General features: G+C 38.2%; 1 pseudogene; it reads left to right on the forward strand.

The window, feature by feature from the left end:
• On the forward strand, positions 1,149 to 7,060 carry LOC109841755 (annotated as a pseudogene).

Consider the following 12,500-nt stretch of genomic DNA (forward strand, 5'->3'; position numbering starts at 1 on the left):
CCTAATTATTATATATATATATATATATATATATATTCAGAAAACTACTTGATCATACGCACGGGATTAATAAGTAGTCAATACTTTTATCCAAAGCCGATAGATGAAACGATCAAGACTATAAGTTTGTATCTTTCTAGTGTATATGTATTTCGTTTCATTATCAGGCTCATCATATACCAATAAATTAATTAATTTCCCCAAAATGTACACGCAAGCAGTCAATGCTCTTATCCGTAGAGTTCCCAATAAATCACAACGACCACGCTAGAGTCCAAAATCATCAGTCTCGATCCGACGTCACAGTAAAGTTCCACAGACGTAATTGAGCTCCACAGGATCGATTTCGTCCATTAATTAATTAACCCAACACTCGCTCGTAGTCGTAGCTGATGACGTACGTGGACTCAACAAAACAAAACAAAACAAAACAAACAAGTAATCATTTGAACCGTGCACAATGTTTCCCTCAATAGTTTAGGTACCCTGATAATATTTCCTCAACAGCTGGAGGTCAGATATTTATTGGTTAATTATTCCTCTGAATCATAAGATTAATTTCTATTATTAGGAGTTTAATTAGATAATGTGGCTTAAGGATCGTCACAGCATTCTGTTCTTTATTAACCATTTGAATGAGTGGAGGGGATTATGCCACCTCACTACCAAGCACAACTTTTTGTGCTTGGTACCAAACAAAGATCAATGTTTTGAAACTCCGTACGCAACAGGTGTTTCCAAATTGAGAAATTATCCCAACCGGCAATGTTAGATGATTAGGACTTGCAAGTATTAAATTTTGTCTGCTTGTTTAATTTGTTTTGCTACACCCATTATATATTATCTTATTAAAATATCACGAGGTGTAGGTGGAAGTACTCACCTCCACACACGTGTGTCCTCGTGATTGACCCCCCACACACTATGAACTGTTCCTTACGATTCTCCTATTCCTCTTGACTTTTAATTGTCAGCAAATCCCCAAACTCACTAATCTAATCACCCCATGCATATAGCTCTAATTAATCCACATGTTAATCCCCCATCAAAGTTGCATAAACTAACAAAAATGTACGTACGTACGTGTACTTAAATTAGTTGAGACCAAACTCCCCAAAATTAACTTATGGGTACAGGACACGTGCCATATGGACCAAAATGCTGACGTCATCACGGGCTTGCAAGCGTGTATCCCACACGTCAAAGCCACGCGGCCGCTCCTCGCCCTCTATAAATACAAGCTCAAAATGAAACGAGAGCAGCCCACGGAAGTTATGGACGAGTTATACGAGTGTGATGTTGTGTGGGCCGACTGCGAAAATGGGCCGGCCAACGTTTCCGACCACTCGAATGCGTACCAAAGAAGTTCGAGACGGCCGAACTCCCCGACGCCGAGGGCGGCTGCTCCGGTGAACATACCGTCGACGAGGCCCTCGGCATGGTCGGTCTACAGTGACGAGGAGACGGCGACGACGGAGGCCGTTCCGCCTCACGTTCTGGTATCTGGCAGGCGGTCCGTAGGGGATAAGGCGGCTTTTTCAGTGTGTTCGGGCCACGGCCGGACGCTAAAGGGCCGGGATTTGAGACACGTGAGGGATTCAGTGCTCCGGATGACGGGCTTTCTTGAAGGGTAGTTGGGCTATCGCGGGCCGTGGGCTTTTATATTAGGAGGAGAGGGCTAAAGGGCCGCGAAGGCGAGCTCTAAATGACTTGTGATTAATGGAGATCTTTATGTTTTATTTATTTATTTAGTCCTTCGTTGTATTAGTTTAGATAGGAGCACATTTACTGTCGAGGAAAAGTGTAGCATGTTTTCATGTCAAATGTGCTTATTAGCGAAACTAGGAGAACTAATTAGTTAATGAAATTTGATGTTTTCCTTAAAATTGACTGCGCCCTCCTTCTTGAAAGAAGCAAAACATTTTAATTAGAAATGTAGATAAAATATCGGATACCAAGTTAGGTGCCACGAATAAAAGCATGGTCCAATTAAGATGGTTTGGTTTGGTTCAGTAGCTTCAGTTCCGGTTTTTTTTTTAAAACCCCCTACGCAAATGCATATTATTCAAAGAGCAACCAATTCGTGTTTTGTTTACCCCCTTCCATTTTTGGAGAACAATGCGTGCTGCATTTTGCAAAAAAACAGTTACCACTAAAGTTATGATCCAACTCCAACCAACCTTTAACAAAGACGCAAAGTAAGATTAGATAGCGACTATTACAGTCTAATTAATGATAGTTTTGGCATCTAAAAAAGTTGTTTTGACGCAAAAAGAATCTCTTAATTATGAGTGAGAAATATATGCACCAAATTAATAAGCTGTTTAGGTGTGAATTAAGTTGGGCAGAAAATGAACCTAAAGTTAGATTTAAATCTACATCCAAATATTTTCGCTATATATATTATGAAGAGCTTCCCTAGCTAGCAGACTATAATTTTGAGGAGTATACATGCACTCCACAGTGACCAGAGAGATCTCCAGTGCGGCTAGACCTACGAATTTTAACTTGAGCGTGTACCTGTGATTATCCATTTGGAGGCCCACTTCGACTCTTATGTCAAAGCCCAAACAAACTAAGTTTCCGCATGTCATACCATGAGCTGCGGTGTACAATGTGAACAAAACAATTATTTTGGGCCAAAAACAAGTTATTCGCATTAAATTATTTATGAACTAAGCTAGTGCCAGACTGAAGTTTGTGACTTTGAGATAGCCTACTTAAATTGCACATTAGCCTACGTACATAAATTGCTAAATATCATAAAACATCTCTCTTAACTTTGGACGATTATAACAAAATTGCTAAACATCTCTCTTAACTTTTCAAAATCGCCCCTTAAGTTAAAGTGGGTTTTTTGATATAATTAATCTAAAAGTTAGGGTAGGTGGGGGGGCGTTAGTTTTGATATTCTGAAAGTTAAGATTTTTTTATATAATCATCCAAAGTTAAGGGGTTTTTTTTTTCTAATATTTACCCTTTCTATAATGAAGTCAGTGAAGCGTAGATTTATGTATCGGATACAATACTTCAATGTTAACGAAATCCGAAAATGATTTATATTGATTCTTATGATTTGCTTCAAGAGCAGCTTGAGTGTAACATCATATATAACCCTCAAGGCCAATGATGGCTCTAAAAGTTTTAGTACAAAAAAATTACTTTAATTAATATAGGATCAGAAACCAAGCTAAGTATAAACATTTCCAGAGATGAATAATTTAGAACAGATTTAGAAAATAAATACAAAATCATATTCTGATCCGTTCAAAGAAAGAGCTTAATTAAGACCATGTTAAATTATATAATTATAGCTCTCATCGTTCACCATTACTTCAAAGTAACTTTAAAAGAAAGTGCGCCATGGCTTGTAACATGCACGGTAGAGTGAACGTACACTTGTATATAATGAACCCTATTGTACATATATAGCAATATTAAATTTTGTTCACCAACTTTTTGCTAGATTTGCTTGAATACAAAGTTGCATGGTTTTTACACTATCTAAAAGATTTAATATATATTATGGTTAATTAATGGCATTTTGTCAAGGCATGTTCCGACTGAATTACTAAGTACGGGCCATTGCTTAGGGTTGTAATGTTACTCCTCTACAACTAATAAGAACAGGATGGGGTAGGTAGGACCTGATTATAATATTATTTAATTACTTTTTCATACTTAGTTATCATTCCACGCACAAGAACGGGAAATCTTAAGTCACACGCAGAATCTCTACAATATATGAGAGGGACATTTGTTCTCTACAATCTTGATCGTAAAGAATGCCTACAATTAGTTACATGAATCAAGACTATCGGTTAATCTCAATGGCTTCTACTATTAAAAGTTTTTTTTATAGAATGTAGATAAATAATATAATTCACGGGGTCTGCTACGTGTAAAGATTTTATAATTAAATTGTAGATGTTGGACAATAAGAATTATAATGATCGTGATATGGCTCAGTGGCTCCTACACGATAAGTTCTGAGTAAAGATGCTGATCTGAATGCTCCGCGGGATATTGGAACTGCGAAGGAGAAACTTTGATATGTACGATCGAGTTAGTTGGTTACGGTTAAAAAGAAGTTGGTTAATTACCATATAAGGAACTTTTGAAGTCGGTTAAAAAGAAGTTTTCTCTCTCTCTATATATATATACATAAATAACAGAAATAAAACAAAATAAGCAATGAGTCTAAGGGCGTGTTTGACAATTGCTTAAAACTGGACCAGACTGAACCTGACCCAATTTTTTCTTATTTTGTGCTTGGATAAAACAATGTCTACCCAGGTTTTTTAAAGCAAAATATGGCCTTTAAACGGGTTCTTTTCCAAACCACCCCTATGGAATAATTCTAGCCCGGTTTAGGATAAAACCAGACCATGATCAATCTTAACCCTATTTTAAGAGTTCTTCCAAACGGACCCTAAGTCTAACTAGAACTTATATCAGTCGTTGGGTGAACTTCATCAATTCATGGACTTGCAAGTCTTAGATTAATTAATTTCATTCCTTCTCCACTAGCATGAATGCATGTATATATGACCTCCTCTTAAGTTTCTCAGACTTTGTCTCTTAAGTTTCAAACAGTTTCTTGTCTCACTTTAATTACTCTTCTCATACACATCGTAATCTCTAAGATTATACACACTGTCAAGCCCTAATATATTCCATATATATTTCAAACAAGAAACCCCTCTTGAATAGCCAGTTCCCTCCTATAAATATAACTTAAACCCTCCATTCTCAATCCTCACCATCCTCCCCTCCTCCCCTCCTCCCTCCCTCCCTCTCCTTTTCAAGTTGCAATTTTAAAGTATTTACATTTCGAATACTATTGATACTAAGTCTATAGCTCGACTGAACTTCTAATAGTTTAAAGCATAAAACAATGGCACTACTCTCATTCGAATTCTTGCAAGATTCAACTAGCATGCAAATCCTCCTCCTCCTCCTCCCTCTCCTCCTCCTCATCCTCCTCCTCTCTCGCCGCCGCAGCCGTTTCTTCCGTTCCCGCCCGGCCCACGCCCTCTCCCTCTCGTCGGCAACCTCCGCGATGCCCACCGCCTCACCCACCGTGGCCTAGCCGACCTCCAGCGGCCTTCGGACCCCTAGTACACTCCGCCTCGGCTCCCTCCACGTCGTCGGCTGCTCCACCCCCGATATGGCCGCCTCGTCCTCCGGTCCCACGACTCGATTCGCCGACCGCCCCGTCACCTCTGCCATTCGGTAAACCTCACTCGCACTCTCCGACATGGCCTTCGCGCCCTCCGGACCCTTCTGGCGCCAGATGCGCAAGCTCTGCGTCGTCCGCCTCTTCAGCCGCAGACGCGCCGAGTCCTGGACCTCCGTCCGCGACGAAATAGACAACAGCATCGCCTCCGTCGTTGCTAGCATCGGACAGAATTTAGACGTTGGCGGGCTTGCATTCAGTCTGATGACTAATGTTACATACAGGGCGGCGTTCGGGGCTCGGTCGGACGCCGACCAGGCTGAGTTTGGGGCGATCGTGGCGGAGTTTTCAAGGCTTTTTGGGGCGTTCGGCGTCGGAGACATGTTCCCTTGGCTCCGGTGGTGGGATGCTCAGGGGATCAAGAGGAGGATGAAGAAGGCGAGGGCGGAGCTCGATCAATTCATCAATCGGATCATCGACGAGCATTTGGCGAAGAAGCCCAAGGAGGAGGGCTCGACGGAGGAGGTGGACATGGTCGACGACATGATCGCTTTTCTTGATGAGAATGAGGAAGGAGGTGATAATGAAGGGCAAGAGAGCTTGAAGCTTAGTAGGGATAATATAAAGGGTATCATTATGGTACGTATATTTGCTCAATCTTTGCCCTTTGAACTAAATTCTTAAATTTCACAATGAAACGCTAGGGTTTTGTATAGGAAAGTGGAGGTTTACAATGCAAATATCACACGAATAAAATATCATAACTTTGATCTATATGTATCTTACGAAGGTAGGATGAATTTTCATATATGAAGTCATAATCAAACTACCATGAAAGTACATCATCTTACGTTAACTACCATGAACATTTTATGTACGTATTAGTTAGCACAAAACTAACAGAGAGTTTTCTACTATCATGATTTTTTTGGGAAATCTTTTTATAAGAAAATTATCATGAATTTTTTTAATAAGTTTTTTTTTTATAAAAATTTAAACCATTACTAAAAGAAGACTACATATTATCAGAAAACCATTACAGACAATATCATGAAATAATCATATTATATGGTGTAATTGCATAGATAACTTTGAGATTCATGTATTTGCATGAATAGTCCTGATTGGGACTACACTGGTAACTCTAATAATAATGATCTTAGGGTTACTCAAGGTTACTAGTGCATGCTAGTTGGCAATCTCAAGGATGTGTTTGACAAATTCACACTAATCCGGTTAAGGCCTTAACCGATAGGATTGAACCAATCCGATAGGATTGAACCAATATAGAGGTGGTCCAAAAATAATCTAGATAAAAGCTTCTTTTTTTGAACTAAAATGAACTAGTTCGATCTTGTACAAATTTTTGCCAAACACATTATAATTAAATTCTTATTCAAATTAATGCACTTATCCAAATCACGTGTGTCCCAGGATTATCTATATAACTGCACTATACACTACAACTACAATATGAAAATAATCCATGTATTTATTTATATTTTTTTGCAGGACGTGATGTTTGGAGGTACGGAAACAGTGGCTTCAGTTCTAGAATGGGCAATGTCGGAATTACTAAAACACCCCTCCGAACTCCTGAGAGCCCAGCAAGAGCTAGCCCAAGTAGTCGGGCTCGACCGCAAGGTCAAGAGCCGACCTAGGCCAACTCCAGTACGCTCAAATGCAATTCATCAAAGGAAAACCCTCCGGCTTCCACCCCCGATGCCCCGCTCCTCTCCACTGTGCCGTCCTCCGACACCGAGCTCGCCGGCAGCTTCATCCGGCCAAAACCCGGATGTGGGTCAAACTGGTGCCATCGGCTCGGGACGAAAGTCGTCTGGCAGAAGCCTGAACTCGGTTCGGCGGCCGTCCCAGAGTTGAACACGGCGCGGCGCGGCGGCGAGAAGCGGGTGGCGGACTTCCGGGGGAACTGCTTTCGAGTTCGCTCCCTTTCGGTTCGGGGCGCGTGTGTCGGCGGATGCAACTGGGGCTGTACGCGTTCGTAGATGGTCGTTGGCCCAGTTTGTTGCATTGGCTTCGGAGTGGGAGTTACCCGAGGGGGTGTCGCCGGCGGAGCTCGACATGGGGGACGTCTACGGGTTGACGGCGCCCAGGGCGGTCCGGTTGGTTGCCGTGCCTAACAAGGTTAGGCTCACCCTCAGGATCTAATCCCCTTCGATCATCTATATCTTCAGTAGCACTTATCATCTGCTAGCTAGTCTGGACTAGCTAGCATTTAAAAAATTACACACAACCCCTCGTTCTCCTCACAAAAATTAACGAGGAGTAATATATGAGTTGAGGAGTGTGAAATGCTACTGAAGAAATAAATATTGAGATAACGTCCGTACCATTGTTCTTATTTCGAACAAGTTTATGTTGTAAAGTTCGGAGTGTTGTAACCGGTGTACGTTGGATAAAAGGTTTTAATCGTGTCGAGATCTTTATGGCAGCGTCTACTTCCATGCGTAAGCTCAAAAATAAAATAATTTGTGTAAGGTTATTAATTTTCTACTTGTTACTATGCTTTTTCTTATTAATTTGTTTCTATACTTATATTTTCTCAGTTTAGAATTTGTGTTTAATTTCCACGATACCATCTCAAATAACCTTAGAAATAAAGGCACGCAGATAAAGGCCGGTGCCTTAATGGGCCGCCATCGCCTGTTGCTGCGTATGGCCCATTTGTCTGGACCTGTTTATAATAGCGTTTCCCGCCACTGCACTGTATTTTCAGCCCATATTTTGGACCTAAATTAAACCAACAAGGTAATTAAAGGCATATTTTACAAGATTAGGAGCATGAGCGTATAAAAGTTATTAAAATGTCCTATTCTAGAACACCTAATTAACTACTGCAATTTGATATACAGAGACCAAGTCCAGAGGCTGCAACTAATTAATTAAGTATGCAGGCATATTTTCGTTTTCTTTAAGAAAAGAACAAAGTTCTCTGCAAGAAAACAACTAATACACTAATAATTTTGTCTTAATCTCTAAGATCTTACAGTGTTTTTCTAAACTCACCTTAATTGATTTGTTTAGGTTAATGGTGATGAAGATTGCTTTATGAAAGCCAAGTCAAAGCAAGAAATTATCTCCACAAACAAGCACATGCAGATTTTCATAATGCTAATAATAAATGGGAAGAAATTTAGGTTGGTAGCTAGGTGTGCTTTGTCGACAGTATTTTCTACTTTTTAATCAAATTATCGATCTTTAATTTGAGACTTTGTGAACCATTGGTTGAGTTAATGATAGAGCTACCTATCTCTAATGTTTTATCTATATATACTATGCCTATCTTGAGAATATCACAGTTTTGTCCTTTCTTATAAGAAAAAGCTAGTTGTGTTAAAATGTTTGTTGCGTATTTTTGTGGCAAGGGCTTCTTCTTTATCGAAAAGCAAATAAATTTTTTAAATTAATTAAGAAGAAAAAAAAAGAATCACATTGATAAGGGTATGAGAGAGAAATAAAGACAAGAAATTTAGACAGATATTTGAGAGATTGTATGAGAGAAATAAAATTGGAAATAAAAAGAAAGTAGTAGTAAAATGGATGACAATTTCCTTTGATTGAAAAGTAAAAAAAAAATATGAACGATCCCTTTTTGCTTCTTTTTTTTTAATTGTTGATAACATATACTTATTTACTTTAAAATTAGAGGGCGCATAGTATTACCAGAACACACTAGGAGGGATTTAGTCCCACATTAAAAGAGTTATAAGGATGTGTCGTAAAAAAAGTTCGGAGTCAAGGCTCAAATAGGAGTAATCTCCTTTCGTTAATTGCGCCAAAATAAATTAGCATTGTCCATCCCCATTAATTAATGAGCCTTTCTAAGCCAGCACTAACTAATATAAATAATTAATCATACGTTATTATGATAATTAAAGCACATTCTATATGGAATCCATTTGTTACCAGAACTTATTCTTCTATCTTAAATTCTTGCATTAATTGACTAGTTAAAATTTTAATTAAAAAACTATTTTTGCAATTAAAATTACCCGAATACAACAGTATAGTTTTAAGACTCATTGCATGTGGTGCAGACGGTCTAGCAACGCAAGGGTAATTCTACCAACACCCCCAGGTCTTTGGTTCGATCCTATCTATCTAGCCTTGAGCTTTGGCTTGGGGATCGTCGTGCCTCACCAAGATTTCCCTCGTATCCGAAATAATAAGAATTTTTTAAAAAACTACTCCCTGTACAACTTGTATTTCTAAAAGCTTTGCATCTTGGGGATACTCCCCCTATATATGGTTAAACATCTAAAAGCTTTGCAGCATGGCTCATGAGCCGCTCAGAGGAAACAAATTTTTATCTAAGAGCCCGGCCTAGAATCAAATCTAGACCGTAAAAGTCATATTAGAGTCTTCCAACCGTACGGATCATCCATACTGGTAGCCTTGTCCAAAAAGCCCGCCGGTCCGGACCCACCGAGGTCAGCCCGGAACTCAGGCAAGACCCGGGGTCGGCCGGAAAATCGAGGCCAGAGCCCGGTTCGAGTGCCCGTCGCTGGCCGCCGGTCCGGACTATGTGCCGGCCCGGAACAATGTTTGGCCGGACACGAAACCGGGCCGGGCGGCCGCCGGACCGGAACCATCGCCCGCCCCCGCAAACGGTCACCCTTAGTGACCGTTGCGGGCAAAAATCGGGGCCGGGTCATTTTTTACGTTTTAACCGTTTTGCCCCTTAAAACGTTCAAAAAACGACTATTTGGTGAGAGTTTTTTGGTCATTTCCTAGGAGGCTGCCTCTATAAATAGTAGGGGGTTTTCACTTCTTCTCCTCACACCAAAACTCATCTACTTTTCTCTAATACTCTCTTATAATCTCTTATACTTTCTAAACCTTTCATCAAATGGCTTCTGGATCTAATTATGAAGAGCAAAATCTATCTCATACCGATATTGAAATGAGTCCTCCTACAACAACAACTCCTCCTACCGATCCTACCAGTGGTAATCCCGAATCCGGTGGCGACGAATCTGCACCAAGAGCTCCTAAAAGGCTGAGATCCGATGTGTGGAATTTTTTTAAGAAGATAGACGTCACCAAGGATGAACACGGTAGGATCCTCACCCAGAAGGCTAAATATGCGTTGTGCAGCCAGACTTTCCAAGCTCATCATAAGAGCTGCACCAACTATCTCAAACGCCATATAGAAAAACACAACTAAGGCCAAACTTCTCAATGTGATATCCGACAATCTATGATTTCTCAATCATCCTCTTCTGATAGTCTCGGTACTTGGAATTATGACGCTATCCGAGCCAGGATATGCGTCATCAGATTTATCATTCTTAAAAACATTTCTTTTAAATTAGTAGAACATGATGAATTTGAAGATTTGTTTAGAGATGGTTTTTATCCCGATTTTAAAAAACTTTCTCGTCAAACCTGTCAATGGGATATTTTAAAACATTATCAAACAGAACAAGGAAAAATAACTTCTTATTTTAAAAATTTAAACTGTAAAATTTCTTTAACTTCTGATATTTTAACATCTAGAGCACAAACATGTTATTTATGTATCACAGCACACTGGATTGATGAAAATTGATAAATGTTTAAAAGAGTTGTTTTTTTATTACAATTGAAGAGTCACATACTAGTATTAATGTAGCCAATTTAATAGTTGAAAAACTTATGAAACTAGAAGTTGATCAAAGAATATTTTCTCTTTCACTAGATAATGCAAGTAATAACAATGTACGTGTAGATTTTCTCAAAATAACTCTGTCATTGTCCTAACGGTGAACTTTTTCATATTAGATGTATATGTTATATTTTAAATTTAATTATTCAAAGTGTATTTACTGAAATTAAACCCATGATAGAAAAGGTTAGAATAGTCGCTTATAAGCATACTGCTTCTGAACAAAGACTTAAAAGATGGAAATAAATGTGTAAAAGAAAAAAATATTAAAGCTAGACTGATTCCAAAAGATGTTGACTATAGGTGGAATTCTACCTATGCAATGTTAAGTGTAGCTATAGAATATAAAAAAATATAAATTATTTTATAAATTATTTTGCTTCTAGTTCTAGCTCTGGTAGCTCTTATGGAATAACTGAAGATGAATGGATAATTATATATAATTTAAATGAGATGTTATAAGTTTTTTATGATGCTATTATATTATTATCTGGTTGTTATTATCCAACTATTACTTTAGCTGCTTTACAAATTTTAAATATTCAAATTTTTTTAACAAATATCGTATGAATGATACTTTTGGAAGTATAATTTTTTAAATGAAGAGCAAATTTAATAAGTATTTTAGGTCTATTCCTCATATTTTTGGTTTGAGGGTTCTTATTGATCCATGTTTGAAAGATATTAGCCTTCGAAGTTTGTTACAATCATTTTATAGTGGACATGTTATAGACTTAGATGATGGATCCAGCATTACTGCTATTTCTCATCATTTAGCTATTAGAAATTATTTTCAAACCTTATATGATGAGTACGCAACTAGACATGGTGTAGCTGCACAACAGTCTGCGGCTTCGGCACATTCGAGCTTAAGCCGAGGTAAAAGTATAAGTTTTGATAGGCATGCAATGGTAGTTGAGCTAACTGGTGGGTCTAGACTTGGATCATCGTTGGAGGTTTCTGAAATAGATGAATATTTATCTGCTTCTTTAGTTAAATGTCAAGGAAATATTTTAGATATTTTGCAATGGTGGAAAGTATATGGACCAGTTTCATATCCTATACTTTTCACCATGGTTCGTAACTTACTAACAGTGCAGGTTTCGACGGTAGCTTCGAAATCCGCCTTCAGCACAGCAGGACGTTTGATCGACGGCCACAGGACATGCTTAGATCCGTATATTGTACAAGCGGTGATGTGCTTACAAGATTGGTGGATGTATTAGAAGCGAATGCAATGCATCGATCGGATGGCTAGAATTGAAGATAAATTTGAAGAGTTGAGACTAGCAGATAGATATAAAGATTAAACAATATTTATCAAATTATAATTTTTATTTCTTAGCTTTAAATTTTTAATGAATTATTTTAAAAACAGTTGCAAATGATAGTGATATAGGTGAGTAGGTGCCAACCTAGTTGGGATGTACTCATCTATTATGATGCGACGAATTCCGAAATAAATTTATACTTGTAAAAGATTTACTGATTAATAATAAAGAAGTTTTTTATCATCTTTTATTTTTATAATTTTTTGTATTTGTAATTTATGTCATTTCAAGTTATTAATAATATGATTGTTTTTATTTTATTTTCTATAATTTTCTATAATTTTTTATGTATATTTTAAATTTTAAAAAGATTTTTAAAATT

The sequence above is a fragment of the Asparagus officinalis genome, chromosome 1 (assembly GCF_001876935.1).
Source record: "Asparagus officinalis chromosome 1, Aspof.V1, whole genome shotgun sequence".
Taxonomy (NCBI): Eukaryota; Viridiplantae; Streptophyta; class Magnoliopsida; order Asparagales; family Asparagaceae; genus Asparagus; species Asparagus officinalis.